This window comes from Hordeum vulgare, chromosome 4H (genome assembly GCF_904849725.1).
Source record: "Hordeum vulgare subsp. vulgare chromosome 4H, MorexV3_pseudomolecules_assembly, whole genome shotgun sequence".
Classification (NCBI taxonomy): domain Eukaryota; kingdom Viridiplantae; phylum Streptophyta; class Magnoliopsida; order Poales; family Poaceae; genus Hordeum; species Hordeum vulgare.
Window position 1 is genome coordinate 170,879,704 of NC_058521.1, and position 12,075 is coordinate 170,891,778.

Sequence of the window (12,075 nt, forward strand, 5' to 3'; positions counted from 1 at the left end):
TTGCCTAGTGTTTGCCGCTGCTAGGTTAGTTGCCTTGCCGTTTGCTGCTGTTGTAGATGATGTAGACTGCTTGTTTGCTTGCGTTTGCTATTGCTAGTTGCTGTAGGTTGCTTGCTTCTAGTGCTAGTTGCTAGTAGATGTAGGTTGCTCGCATGCTACAAGATGTTGCTAGCTTGTGCCATAGCTTGCTATTTGTTGCTAGAGGCTAGATGTTAGTTGCTGCCGCTAGTAGCCGTGGCCTCTGCTCGCCTTTGCTCGTGCTGCCGCTTGCCGTCGCCGTGTGTACCATCCCCGATGTCGTGGAATCGACAAGCTCGCCGAGTCCACGACGTCCTCGACGACCCCCGGAACGTGTTCGACTACCAACGAGAAGAACCGTGTATGACTACCATCGACGAGACCCGAGTTCCTCGACAACCATGACTTCCATGATGTCCGCTACGAACCGAACCCCTCCGATATGCATGGTTTGAAGGTATACCAATGAGACGTGGCCGTGAACCATATACATATGTTGTATGAGGTGTATCGCATGTTTGCTCCATATGTTGCACGTTGCACGTTGTCCCTCTTATGTTGTGCCCCGACACATGGGAACCCGGTAACCGGGATCACCCCATCTTTAGTTAGCGTTCCCGCACACGCGCTTCCAGTTCGTTGGCACGATATCTCGACGAGTTATCGGGATAGGAACGTTGTCGTGGCATCGACTCCGTCTTGCCGCCATGGTTCCATCTCGCTCGCTGTGGCGACACTTGTTTCTTTCTCTCCTTGCCCGTGTTGTTGTGACTTGCATGCATGACACATTCATGGCATAAGTTCCTGTGTTGCATGCCTCTTGTGCCATAGCTCCGTTCTATGTTCCACGTGTTAACCGTCTGGGATGCTATGTAGGACCACCGCTTCACCCTTTGACATGTTAACAACAATTCAATTTTGTCGTGTAAATAATCAGGAGTGAATTAAATAATTAAAGGTGGAGTTTCGTCGATATGCAACTCGTTGCATATCGAGCTTCACTTAATGTGTAGTGATATGTGAGGTGAATTGCCATGCCATCCCCTGCATTTTTGACCTGTTCATGCATCATAGTAGGTTGTGCATCATGTTGTGCATCGTGTGGTGAATATTTGTGTTGATGGTTGTTTCCGGTTTGCTCCGTCTCGATAGAGTTCCGCAAGCGTGTCGGAATGTGAGGAACCGTTCGACTACGTCGGTTCAACTGCTTCACGGAGTTGTTCTTCTTCCAAGCGGGATCTCAGGCAAGATGAACATTTCCCCAGATACCATTACTATCATTGCCATGCTAGTTTTACCGTTTCTACCGTTTACGTCTCGTTGCCTACCACTTATTATATATGAGCCTCTCAACAATGCCATGATAACCTTCAACTGTTCAACCTAGCAAACCACTGATTGGCTATGTTACTGCTTGCGTAACCATGTTGTTAGCGTTGCTAGTTGCAGGTGCAGTTGCTTCCATGTGATAACATTGGTTCCTTGTTATATCACCATATTAAATGCTATTTAATTTAATGGACCTATATACTTGGTAAAAGGTGGAAGGCTCGGCCTTTCTAGCCTGGTGTTTTGTTCCACCTTTGCCCCCTTAGTTTCGGCTACCGGTGTTATGTTCCATAAATGAGCGCTCCTAACACGATCGGGGTTGTTATGGGACCCCCTTGATAATTCTTCTTAGATTAAAGCTGGTCTGGCAAGGCCCAACTTTGGTACTACATTTGCGTAACAAATAATGAACTGCATAGGGAGTAATTAACCCGAGGAAATTTAATCAACCCCCGGGCCAGTGCTCCTCATGAGTGTTGGTCCAAAATGGACAGACTGTGGGGCCACCACGGGGCAACTCGAGGTTTGGTACCTGTAGGTTTTTCCATCCGTCGTGTCCTGAGAACGAGATATGCGGCTCCTATCAGGATCGTGGAGACGTCGGGCGGCCTTGCTGGATTAGTTTTACCTTTGACGGAATATCTTGAGCATCGGGATTCCGGTGATGCTTTGGGTAATCTCAGAGTTGAGGTTTTCCACTAGGGAATCCGACGGGATCGCGAGCTTCGTGATTGAGGATTTCTATGCGGCTTGTGGTAATTTGTGATGGACTAGTTGGAGCACCCCTGGAGGGTTTAATCTTTTTGGAAAGCCGTGCCCGCGGTTATGTGGCAACATGGAAGCTTTGTTTAACACTGGTTCTGGATAACTTGAAGTTAACTTAATGAAAATATGCCAACTGTGTGCGTAACCATGACTATCTCTTTCGTGAGTTCCTTCTCCGATCGAGGACACAGTGGGGTTATGTCTGACGTAGGTAGGTGTTCAGGATCATTCATTTGATCATCAGTAGTTCACGTCCGTTATGCGTAGATCTTGCCCCTCTTATTTCTTGTACTCGTAAGTTAGCCACCATCTATATATACTTAGCCGTTGCTGCAACCTCACCACTTAACCATGCCTCACCGATTAAGCTTTGCTAGTCTCGATACCTTTGGAAATGAGATTGCTGAGTCCCCTATGGCTCACAGATTACTACAACACCAGTTGCAGGTTTAGGTAAAGGTTACTTGACGCGAGCGCGATGATTGTTCATTTGGAGTTGCTTCTTCTTCTTCTTCTTCATCGATATAGGATGGGTTCCAGGCCGGAAGCCTGGGATAGCAAGGATGGACGTTGTATTTATTTTCTCGTTTGATTTCGTCCATAGTCGGACCCTGCTCTTACTCTTGATGATTATGTAATGTACTGATGTGACTCTGATGTAGCTTGTGGCGAGTGTAAGCCAATTCTTTATATATATCTCTTCTTTTCAGTACATGTACTTGTAACTATATCCATTTTTGCGACACGACGAGATGCGCTTCTATCCCTGACGAGGCCCCCGTTCCAAATTGAGGATAGGGTCGCGTCTTGGGCGTGACATTTCAGGAATATCGTCCTTTTGTATTTCCTCATCCATTACTTCATCCTCTTTTGGGTCATTTATTTCTTCATCTTCTTCGGGAATGACATAGTCCTCACCGAAGGGAACAATCATGTAAGATGTTGCTACATTGAGAGGAGTAGCATCGACCAGGGCTGTTGAAGATTCTGACGGCATAATATTCAGACGTTTGGCTTCTAAGTATTCTGAAGCCATTGAGCTTTTCTCTTTTTAGCTTCATTCTCAATAGCTTTGGTTTTCTTCACGTCTGATGCATACGGAGTCACTTTATTCACCTTTGAGGATTTTGGTGACGGAACAATTTCATCAGGCACTGGTTCATCAGTGTTAGGCCTCGCAGTTTCTTCGGCGAGAATATTTTGTGGAATTTCTTCAGCAGCCGGTTCTTCAGTTTCATCTTCCTCACGTAGCTGAACATTATAGATTGGTTGAGGTTGTGTCTGCTGCTTTAGAGCGGTAGCTCTTCTGTTGTACTCATCAATTGCAGCAGTTGCAGCCTTGATGAATTTCACTTTGACTCCTTGACGATCAGAGTGAAGACTTGTATACTTGTTCTTGAGGGTTTTGAGTTCAACCCGAGTTGATACAAGTACTTCAGGTGACAAGTTGAGGAGATTCTGCTTGAGGAATTTCTCCTTTGTGACTTTGGCAGCCCTGGCGTGCTTGGCTTGCTGCTCTTTCCATTTAGCTTCATTGATGAAAGTAGCCACCATGTGGCTGACACGAGGTTGAAGTTTCAAATCATCAATCAGTGTGATTGGATCTTCATACCAGAGGTCGATGAAATCCAGTAATACCTTTAGATCCATAGCAAGAGGAATGGAACTGCCAGAAGCTTGTGCAACACGTTCCTGTTTGTTTCTAATGATGGCTTGGAGTGTTCCATGATCACATTCTTCACTTCCTTGTGATGCAGAAGGAACATTGATGATTTTGTTTGGACTTAGCCTGGTACCTCTACCAGCAGTCATCTTGGTCTTCAACAGAATGGGTGAAGACTTTGAAGTAGAGCCATTAGCAGATGGCACTGTGCAACTTGATTGTTCAGGTTGAAACTTACTTAGCTGCTTTTGTTGTGGGGGTGAAGACTGTGGTGCTGTAGAGGTTTTTGTAGTAGTTGCGACTTTCTAAGGCAATTGCCCTTTTGGCGCTGTAGTTGAAGCTTTGGGTTTCTTGAGTAGAGTCTTCTTTTGAGGAATTGTTGTAGCAGAGGCTTCAGCAGCTGAAGAAGTGACAGCAGCGGCTGCAGCTACAGAATCCTCATTGAATTTCTTGACAGCTGCTTCTGCGTTTTTCTGCAACTGAGACAAATATTTGTCTTTCTCATCAGGAATCCTCAATAGTTGTGTGACAGCTCGATGCCGACGTTCCAGAAGATTCCCCCTTTATTCTGTTTTTCGTCGTGTGTCTATTTTTATTTGTTGCATCATCACCACATCATGCGCATCATCAGCATTGCATCGGCAACCCGTTGCCGCCTGTTTTAAAAACTTGCATCCGTTATTAGTTAGCGGTTCTCATCGTTGTCCGTTCTGAACCCGACCACACACGCACGTGCCCGCGGCATCGTCAAAACCCTGTTTTAGAAGTGTGTGTAAAACTTTCTGTGATGGGGTTGAGATTTGACGTGCGGTCTTATTTTAAGATAGGTAGGCCGCGTGTCAAATTTCATCGCGACCGGAGTCCGTCTTGTACCCGAACGGTCGACCGTAGCGGCACCGTATTCGGTCTATCATCGGACGTTTTTCAGTGTTTCAATAATCATTGCCGCGCCCGCCCGTTTTCCCTCTCGTCTCCGGTTAACCACTCCATACAGCCACTTAACCGTCCCCGCATACGGAATTATTTGAATCGGACCGCGCGTTGGATCCGGAACGAAATTCCGGTAAACCTACCCCCTTTTTTTCAATAAATAGACCCCCCATGCATTTTTAACAGCAAACCCTAGCCTCCTAGGGATCCGTGCCACAGCCAGCCCCACTCCCACCTCTCTCTCTCCTCCCACCAACCGCCGGGCCCACCGAGCCCCCGCACGGCCCGCCCGAAGCCCATCTGGCAAGCCGCCGCCACCGCTGACTCCTACCTGCTCCCGAGCCCCACACCCGAGCTGCCCCCGCCTCGCCTTCGTCCCTACGCCGCCCCTCGTCGGCTCCGCCGCCTTGCCGCCGGCGAGCGCCCTCACTAGAGCTTGTCCCGACCGCGTCGCCGGACCTCCCCAGGCCACAGTTCGCCTTCGTCGACTGTTCTTCGGAGCCCGAGGCATGCATCCCCAGCGCTGCTCCGCTCTAGGGAGCCGAGCCCTCCGTGTTGTGCCGCGACCTGCCGCCTATGCATCCACCCACCACCGGCGAGCGCCTCCTGATGCCATTCCTTTGATCGGCCCCGTCGCCCAGCCTCTTCATCGCCGCCGCCTGGGTCAAGCCCCTGATCCAGATTGGATCGGGAGGAGCCTCCTCCGCTCGTGGGCCGGCCTCCCGTCGCCAGCGCCCTGGGCCTAGCTCTCCATCCTTCGCCCTCGGCCTCTCCGGCTGACCCAGCATCGAGCCAGGCCAGCTCGGCTCCTCCCCGCGCAGGCCCAACGGCCTCCTCTGTCCAGGCCGGCCCAAGAGGCAGGTGAGCGCCCCGTCAACTCCTTTCTTGCCCTGTGCACCATATAACATGTTGCACTCAATGCCAGATTTGGCCCGATGTCCAATTTCACCCATGGCATTTTTTTAAATTTATCCCTGCGATTTTAATTATTTCAGGGAATAGGTTATATTTTAGAACGCCCGTAGTTTATTATCCGTATGTCGGATCGCGATGAATTAGATATGGATCTTGTGTAGATGTTCGCGTAGATCACGAACTGACAACTTGCATAAATGTTTGACGTAGTTTGAACCTCCGAATGCCTAGTTTTGCATGCTGTCCCAATAGGGAAGTGCCCCTCAATTATTTTCGTGCGTGTCCGGATTTCCCGAACTCCTTATATAAAATGTTCATGTTTTAGGAACCCTTTTCCCATGTATTTTAGAGTAGTCGTTGGTATTTTTGCATGTAGGATTCTGTAGCTAGTTTGCTATACCATGTTTGGGATGTTATCTCGCATTTACGTGTGGCGATATTTTTGTGTTGCAACCCCACATGTTGTATACGTTTTCGGGGTAGAAAAATCCATAGGATTTAACTGTGTGTTTAGTTTTGGCTTTTGAGCAAGTTGGTTCGCGTGATATTTTGCTATGTTCCCTCTTGTCTCTTTTGAGGGTTTTAATCCATGTGTGATATGATGTAGTTGTCAACTAGAGAGTTGTTCTTGGATGTCTAGGCTAGCCCCTGGTAATTTTGGTTGCAATAGAAATCCTTGTTTAGGTGTGGTTTGCTTGCTCTCAAGTTGCTAGAAATAGTGGTGTTTTAGAGATGCTGAAATATTTCTAAGTCTGAAATTTGTTATATTTTGTTGTTGTCTTTGCATGAGTTTATCTTGTGATACGTAGCTCTTTTGAGGTTGGCGCAATGGGGTTAGTTGTAGACTTTGGGATTCTATAGCATGCTGTGAATTTTCATGCCATTTGGAGTCCTGTAGCTTATGGTTTTGCTGCTGTCAATATGCCTTCAGATCAAAAACTGCAGTTTCATAAACTGTTATTTTCACTAAGTCTGAAACTGTGTGTGAGAAACATTTTGTGACTTCTTTTCCTAGTGATCCATGCTTCCATGCTAGGTGTTATTAGTTGTAAGTTGTAGTGCTTATTGCCCTCTATCGTGTCCTGTCTTGGTTGAGTATATTGGAGTTGAGTAGCTCGTAGTTGTGGGGTGTAGAAAATGCAATGTGGCTGATTTTGGCAAATTGTAGTGATTTCTTGTTTAGCTCGTAGTTGTTGAATCGGTGCTCCGTTTTGATCGTGTCCTATATGAAACTTGATTAGAATCTCTTGTAGATTCATTTTATCTTATTGGTTCTGTGTTTTGAAATCTTGTGGATGCCATTTGCCCACATATTGCATTTATGCAATCATATCTTGCGGTGGTTGTATCTTTTGAACTGTAGCTCCGTTGGAGATGTTCTCTAGGTGTAAATTACTTGTAACGACGCCTAGAATCACGTGAACCTATTTGTTTTTCTGTTTAACAACTAATTAAACATGTTAGTTCAGATCTGGACAGAATTGTAAATTAACATGTGAGGTCGTTTCGGAGGTGCTATATGTCATTTCCGACCTCATTTAAAATGCCTAGATAAGTAGATCAAATGCGCTTCACCTCTTGCCATGTTTAACCACATTTAATATTGTCGTGTATCTAATCGGGATAGAACTAAATAGTTAAACGTGGACTTTCATCAATATGCAACTCGTTGCATATTGAACTTCACTTTATGTGTAGTGTTTGATTGTTGTGAGTTGCCATGCCATGTCTTGCATATATTTTAGCTGATCATGCATCATATGTGGTTTGCATCTTGTCCTGCATATGCCATGGTGACTATCGTGTGCTGATGCTTGTTTCCGGTTTCGTCCGTCTCGATAGAGTTCCGCAAACGTGTCGGGTGTGAGGACCCGCTCGACTACATCGGTTCGTCTCCTTCACGGAGTCATTCTTCTTCCAAGCGGGATCTCAGGCAAGATGACCATTTCCCCAGATACCATTACAATCATTGCCATGCTAGTATTACCGTTCCCATCAATTATGTCTTATTGCCTACCACATGCTAAATATCAGCCTCCCAACATTTCCATGTAAACCTTCAACATGTTCACAACCTAGCAAACCACTGATTGGCTATGTTACCTCTTGCTTAACCATGTGTTAGCCTTGCTATTTGCAGGTGCAGTTGCTTCCATGTGATCACATGGGTTCCCTGTTATATCACCCTATTAATTGCTATCTAATTTAATGCACCTATATACTTGGTAAAAGGTGGAAGGCTCGGACTTTCTAGCCTGGTGTTTAGTTCCACCTTTGCCCCTTACTTTCGGCTACCGGTGTTATGTTCCATAATTGAGCGCTCCTAACACGATCGGGGTTGTTATGGGGACCCCCTTGATAATTCGTTTTAGATTAAAGCTGGTTTGGCAAGGCCCAACATTGGTTCTACATTTGCCCAACATAATAATTTTGTTAATACCGAAAGCATAGGGCGTCATGAACTCGGGGAGTAATTTACATAATACAAGGAGGCCCCGTGCTCATGGTGCTGGTCCAAAACAGAGCACTGTGTAACTTGGGACATTTCTATCGGGCCACCGTACGCGTAGCTCATCCGTCGTGTCCTGAGAACGAGATACACGACTGCTATCGGGATCATCGACATGCCGGGGTGGCCTTGCTGGATTAGTTTTACCTTTGACGAGATATCTTGTGGATCGGGATTCCGGTGATGCTTTGGGTAATCTCAGAGTTGAGGTTTTCCACTAAGGAGTCCGACGAGATCGCGAGGTTCGCGATCGAGGATTTCTATGCGGCTTGTGGTAATTTGTGATGGATTAGTTGGAGCACCCTTGTATGGTTAAATCTTTCGGAAAGCCGTGCCCGCGGTTATGTGGCAACGTGGAAACTTTGTTTAACACTGGTTCTAGATAACTTGAAGTAACATAATTAAAATATGCCAACTGACTGCGTAACCGTGACTGTCTCTTTCGTGAGTTCCTTCTCTGATCAAGGACATGGTGGGGTTATGTCTGACGTAGGTTGGTGTTTTAGGATCATTCATTTGATCACCAGTAGTTCCCGTTCATTTTGTGTAGATCATCCCCCTCTTACTCTTGTACTCGTAAGTTAGCCACCTCATATATGCTTAGCCGCTGATACAACCTCACCACTCAACCTTACCTCACCCATTAAGCTTTGCTAGTCTTGATACCTTTGGAAATGAGATTGTTGAGTCCCCTGTGGCTCATAGATTACTACAACACCAGTTGCAGGTACAGGTAAAGGTTACTTGACGCGAGCGCGTTGATTGTTCATTTGGAGTTGCTTCTTCTTCTTCTTCTTCTTCTTCTTCTTTGATCTAGGATGGGTTCTAGGCCGACAGCCTGGGATAACAAGGATGGACATTGTTCTTCTTTTCTCGTTTGTTTCCATCCGTAGTCGGACCCTGATCTTCCTCATGATGTTTATGTATTGTACTGTTGTGACTCTGATGTAGCTTGTGGCGAGTGTAAGGCAATTCTATATATATATCTCATCTTTTTAGTACATGTACTTGTAACGATATGCATTCTTGTGAAACGACGAGATGCGCTTCTATCCTTGACGAGGCCCTCGTGCCAAATTAAGGATAGGGTCGCATCTTGGGTGTGACAAGTTGCTACACCTGAGGGATGAGTTGCGCTTGTTGATCACCCTGTGGCGGCCTTTTGTAGGGTGGCTTGAGGGTGTACTTCTTTGCATATTTCGGAGTCACATATCTGTACTCCTTCCACTCTTTAGCCCACCTGCGCTCAATCTTTTGAAGCCTTATTTTGCGCTTCTGCATGGTCTCCTTAACATGTATTTCCTCATCAGGTGTACAATAATCAGCATATATTTCTTCTACTATCTCAAAAGCAGTATTCTGCTCGAGTTTCTTGCCACCTTTCTGTTTCCGATCTTCTTCCATTTTCCTCAGCTGAGATTTTTGCTGAGCAATTTGAATTCTTGATGATTCTGAAGACACAGTTGAGGTTTCTTCGAGAAATGCTGCAAATGAGTTAAGTTGATGAGAACCTAGAGATTCATCAGCTAACATTTTGTACCTATGAACAGAGTATAGGTGCGAGGAATTTGAAGAGGTCATATGTGTTCTCAGATTTTAGGAAATTGAATTTTTTTAAAAGTTCAGGAATTTGACTAGTGAGTTGAGGAATTTGACTAAGCATTCTGATCTTGGGTTCCAGAGTTGTGCATATTCGAAAATTTACACAATTGAGGAATCTCGTGAAGAATTTTAGTAACTTAGTGAAATTCATCAAGTTTTCTAGGCAAGAGTGTGCAAAGTTGAGGAAATTTCTGAGAAAAACAGATTTCGCGAATCTACCTAAGTTGAACAAGTGTAAAACAAAACAAAATTCATCAAGTTTTCTAGGCAAGAGTGTGCATAGAGGGGAGTCGGGTCCGATCACATTCACTTAGGTGAAATATCAAATTGAAGAGTAAGCTATAAGTGAATGTTGTTGGGGACTTGAAAGCTCATTATATATGTATATATACTCAAATGAAAATCATCAAAAGTTTTGAAGAATTTCAAGATTTTGAAAGTTTGAGGATTTTGTGACAAAAGTCTCAGATTGAAGAATTTCAACTTTGAAGAAAAACCAGCTTGAAGAATTTCAAAGTTGGGTGGTCGGTTGACCCACTGTATAAGAATGATGATTTCAGGCGCCACGAACAATTGTCGTAGGGCCCTCAAAACCAAATTCTTCATTACTTAGAGTGATTTTCTTCATTGGTTGAGGAAAATCGTTACTTTGTGTGTTGCACATCTAAGTCATCAATTTCGCATAAGTGTTAGGATGTGTGAAGGTTTACAGGACATTCGAAGATTCCAGGATATTTAGCTCACACCGCAACTTGCAAAACCTTCTCTCATCCAAGGGCTTTGTGATAATATGTGCTAGTAGGTCATCAGTCTTCACATGGTCGATGATAATATTGCCTTTGAGGACATGATCACGGAGTAAATGATGACAAATTTGGATGTGCTTGGTCTTCGAGTGTTGTACAGGGTTGTAGGCGATCTTGATTGCACTCTCATTGTCACAGTAGAGGGGCACATTCTTCATGTTGATGCCGTAGTGTCTCAGGGTTTGCTTCATCCATAGCAGTTGAGCAGAGCAAGGTCCAGCGGCAATGTACTCAGCTTCGGCAGTGGAGAGTGATACATACTTCTGCTTCTTTGAGGACCAGCAAACTAATGATCTTGCAGGAAATGGCATGTGCCTGATGTTGACTTGTGATCCACACGGTCACGAGGATAATCAGAATCAGAATATCTGACAAGGTGAAGATTTGAGCCCTTCGAATACCATAATCCTAGTCTTGGTGTGTGAGCCAACTATTGAAGAATGTGTTCCACAGCCTTATCGTGTGATTCCTTCAATTTTGCTTGAAAATGAGTACACATGTCAACACTAAGCATAATATCTGGCCTAGATGCACATAAGTACAATAAAGTGTGAATCATAGAACGATATACATGCTTATCGAAATCTTTACCATTTTTGTCACTGTAGAGGTGGCCGTTGGTAGGCATGAGTCTTGACGCCTTTGCATTCATGCATGTCGAACTTGCTCATAACGTCCTTGAGGTACTTATCCTGAGATATGAAGATGTCATTGCGTTGTTGACGAATTTGCATACCTCAGAAATTTTTTAGCTCCCCCATCATAGAGATTTGATGTTATTCACTCATCATGTAGGCGAATTCATCACTATAACATTTGTCAGTACAACCAAAGATAATGTCGTCGACATATATTTGGCACACAAATAGTTCATTGTCATAGGATTTTGTGAAAAGAGTAGGATCAAGTGAACCAGGATTGAAGCCTTTCTTCATGAGGAATTACTTCAATGTATCATACCACGCCCGAGGGGCTTGCTTGAGGCCATAGAGTGACTTTTTGAGTCTGAAGACTTTGTCTCGTTGCTTCGGATCTTCAAAACCTAGAGGCTGAGCAACATATACTTCTTCCTCTAGCTTACCATTGAGGAATGCACTTTTCACATCCATTTGATACAGAGTAATATTGTGATGATTAGCATATGCAAGTAATATTCAAACAGCTTCAAGTCTAGCAACAGGTGCAAAAGTTTCATCCAAGTCAATTCCTTCAACCTGTGTGTAGCCTTGGGCTACAAGCCGTGTCTTATTCCTCACTACCTGATCATCCTCATCTTGCTTGTTTCGGTAGATCCACTTGGTGCCGATGATATTGTGCTTGCGAGAATCTGGTCGTTTGACGAGTTCCCATACGTCATTTACCTTGAACCGAAGAAGTTCATCTTGCATGGCCTTAATCCACTCAGGTTCCATGAAGGCTTCAACAACTTTTGCGGGTTCTGTGATAGACACATATGAGGAATGCCCACAAAAGTTAAGTAAATGTGATGCTTTTGAGCGAGTGAGAGGACCTAGTGCATTGACGTCATCGAGGATTTT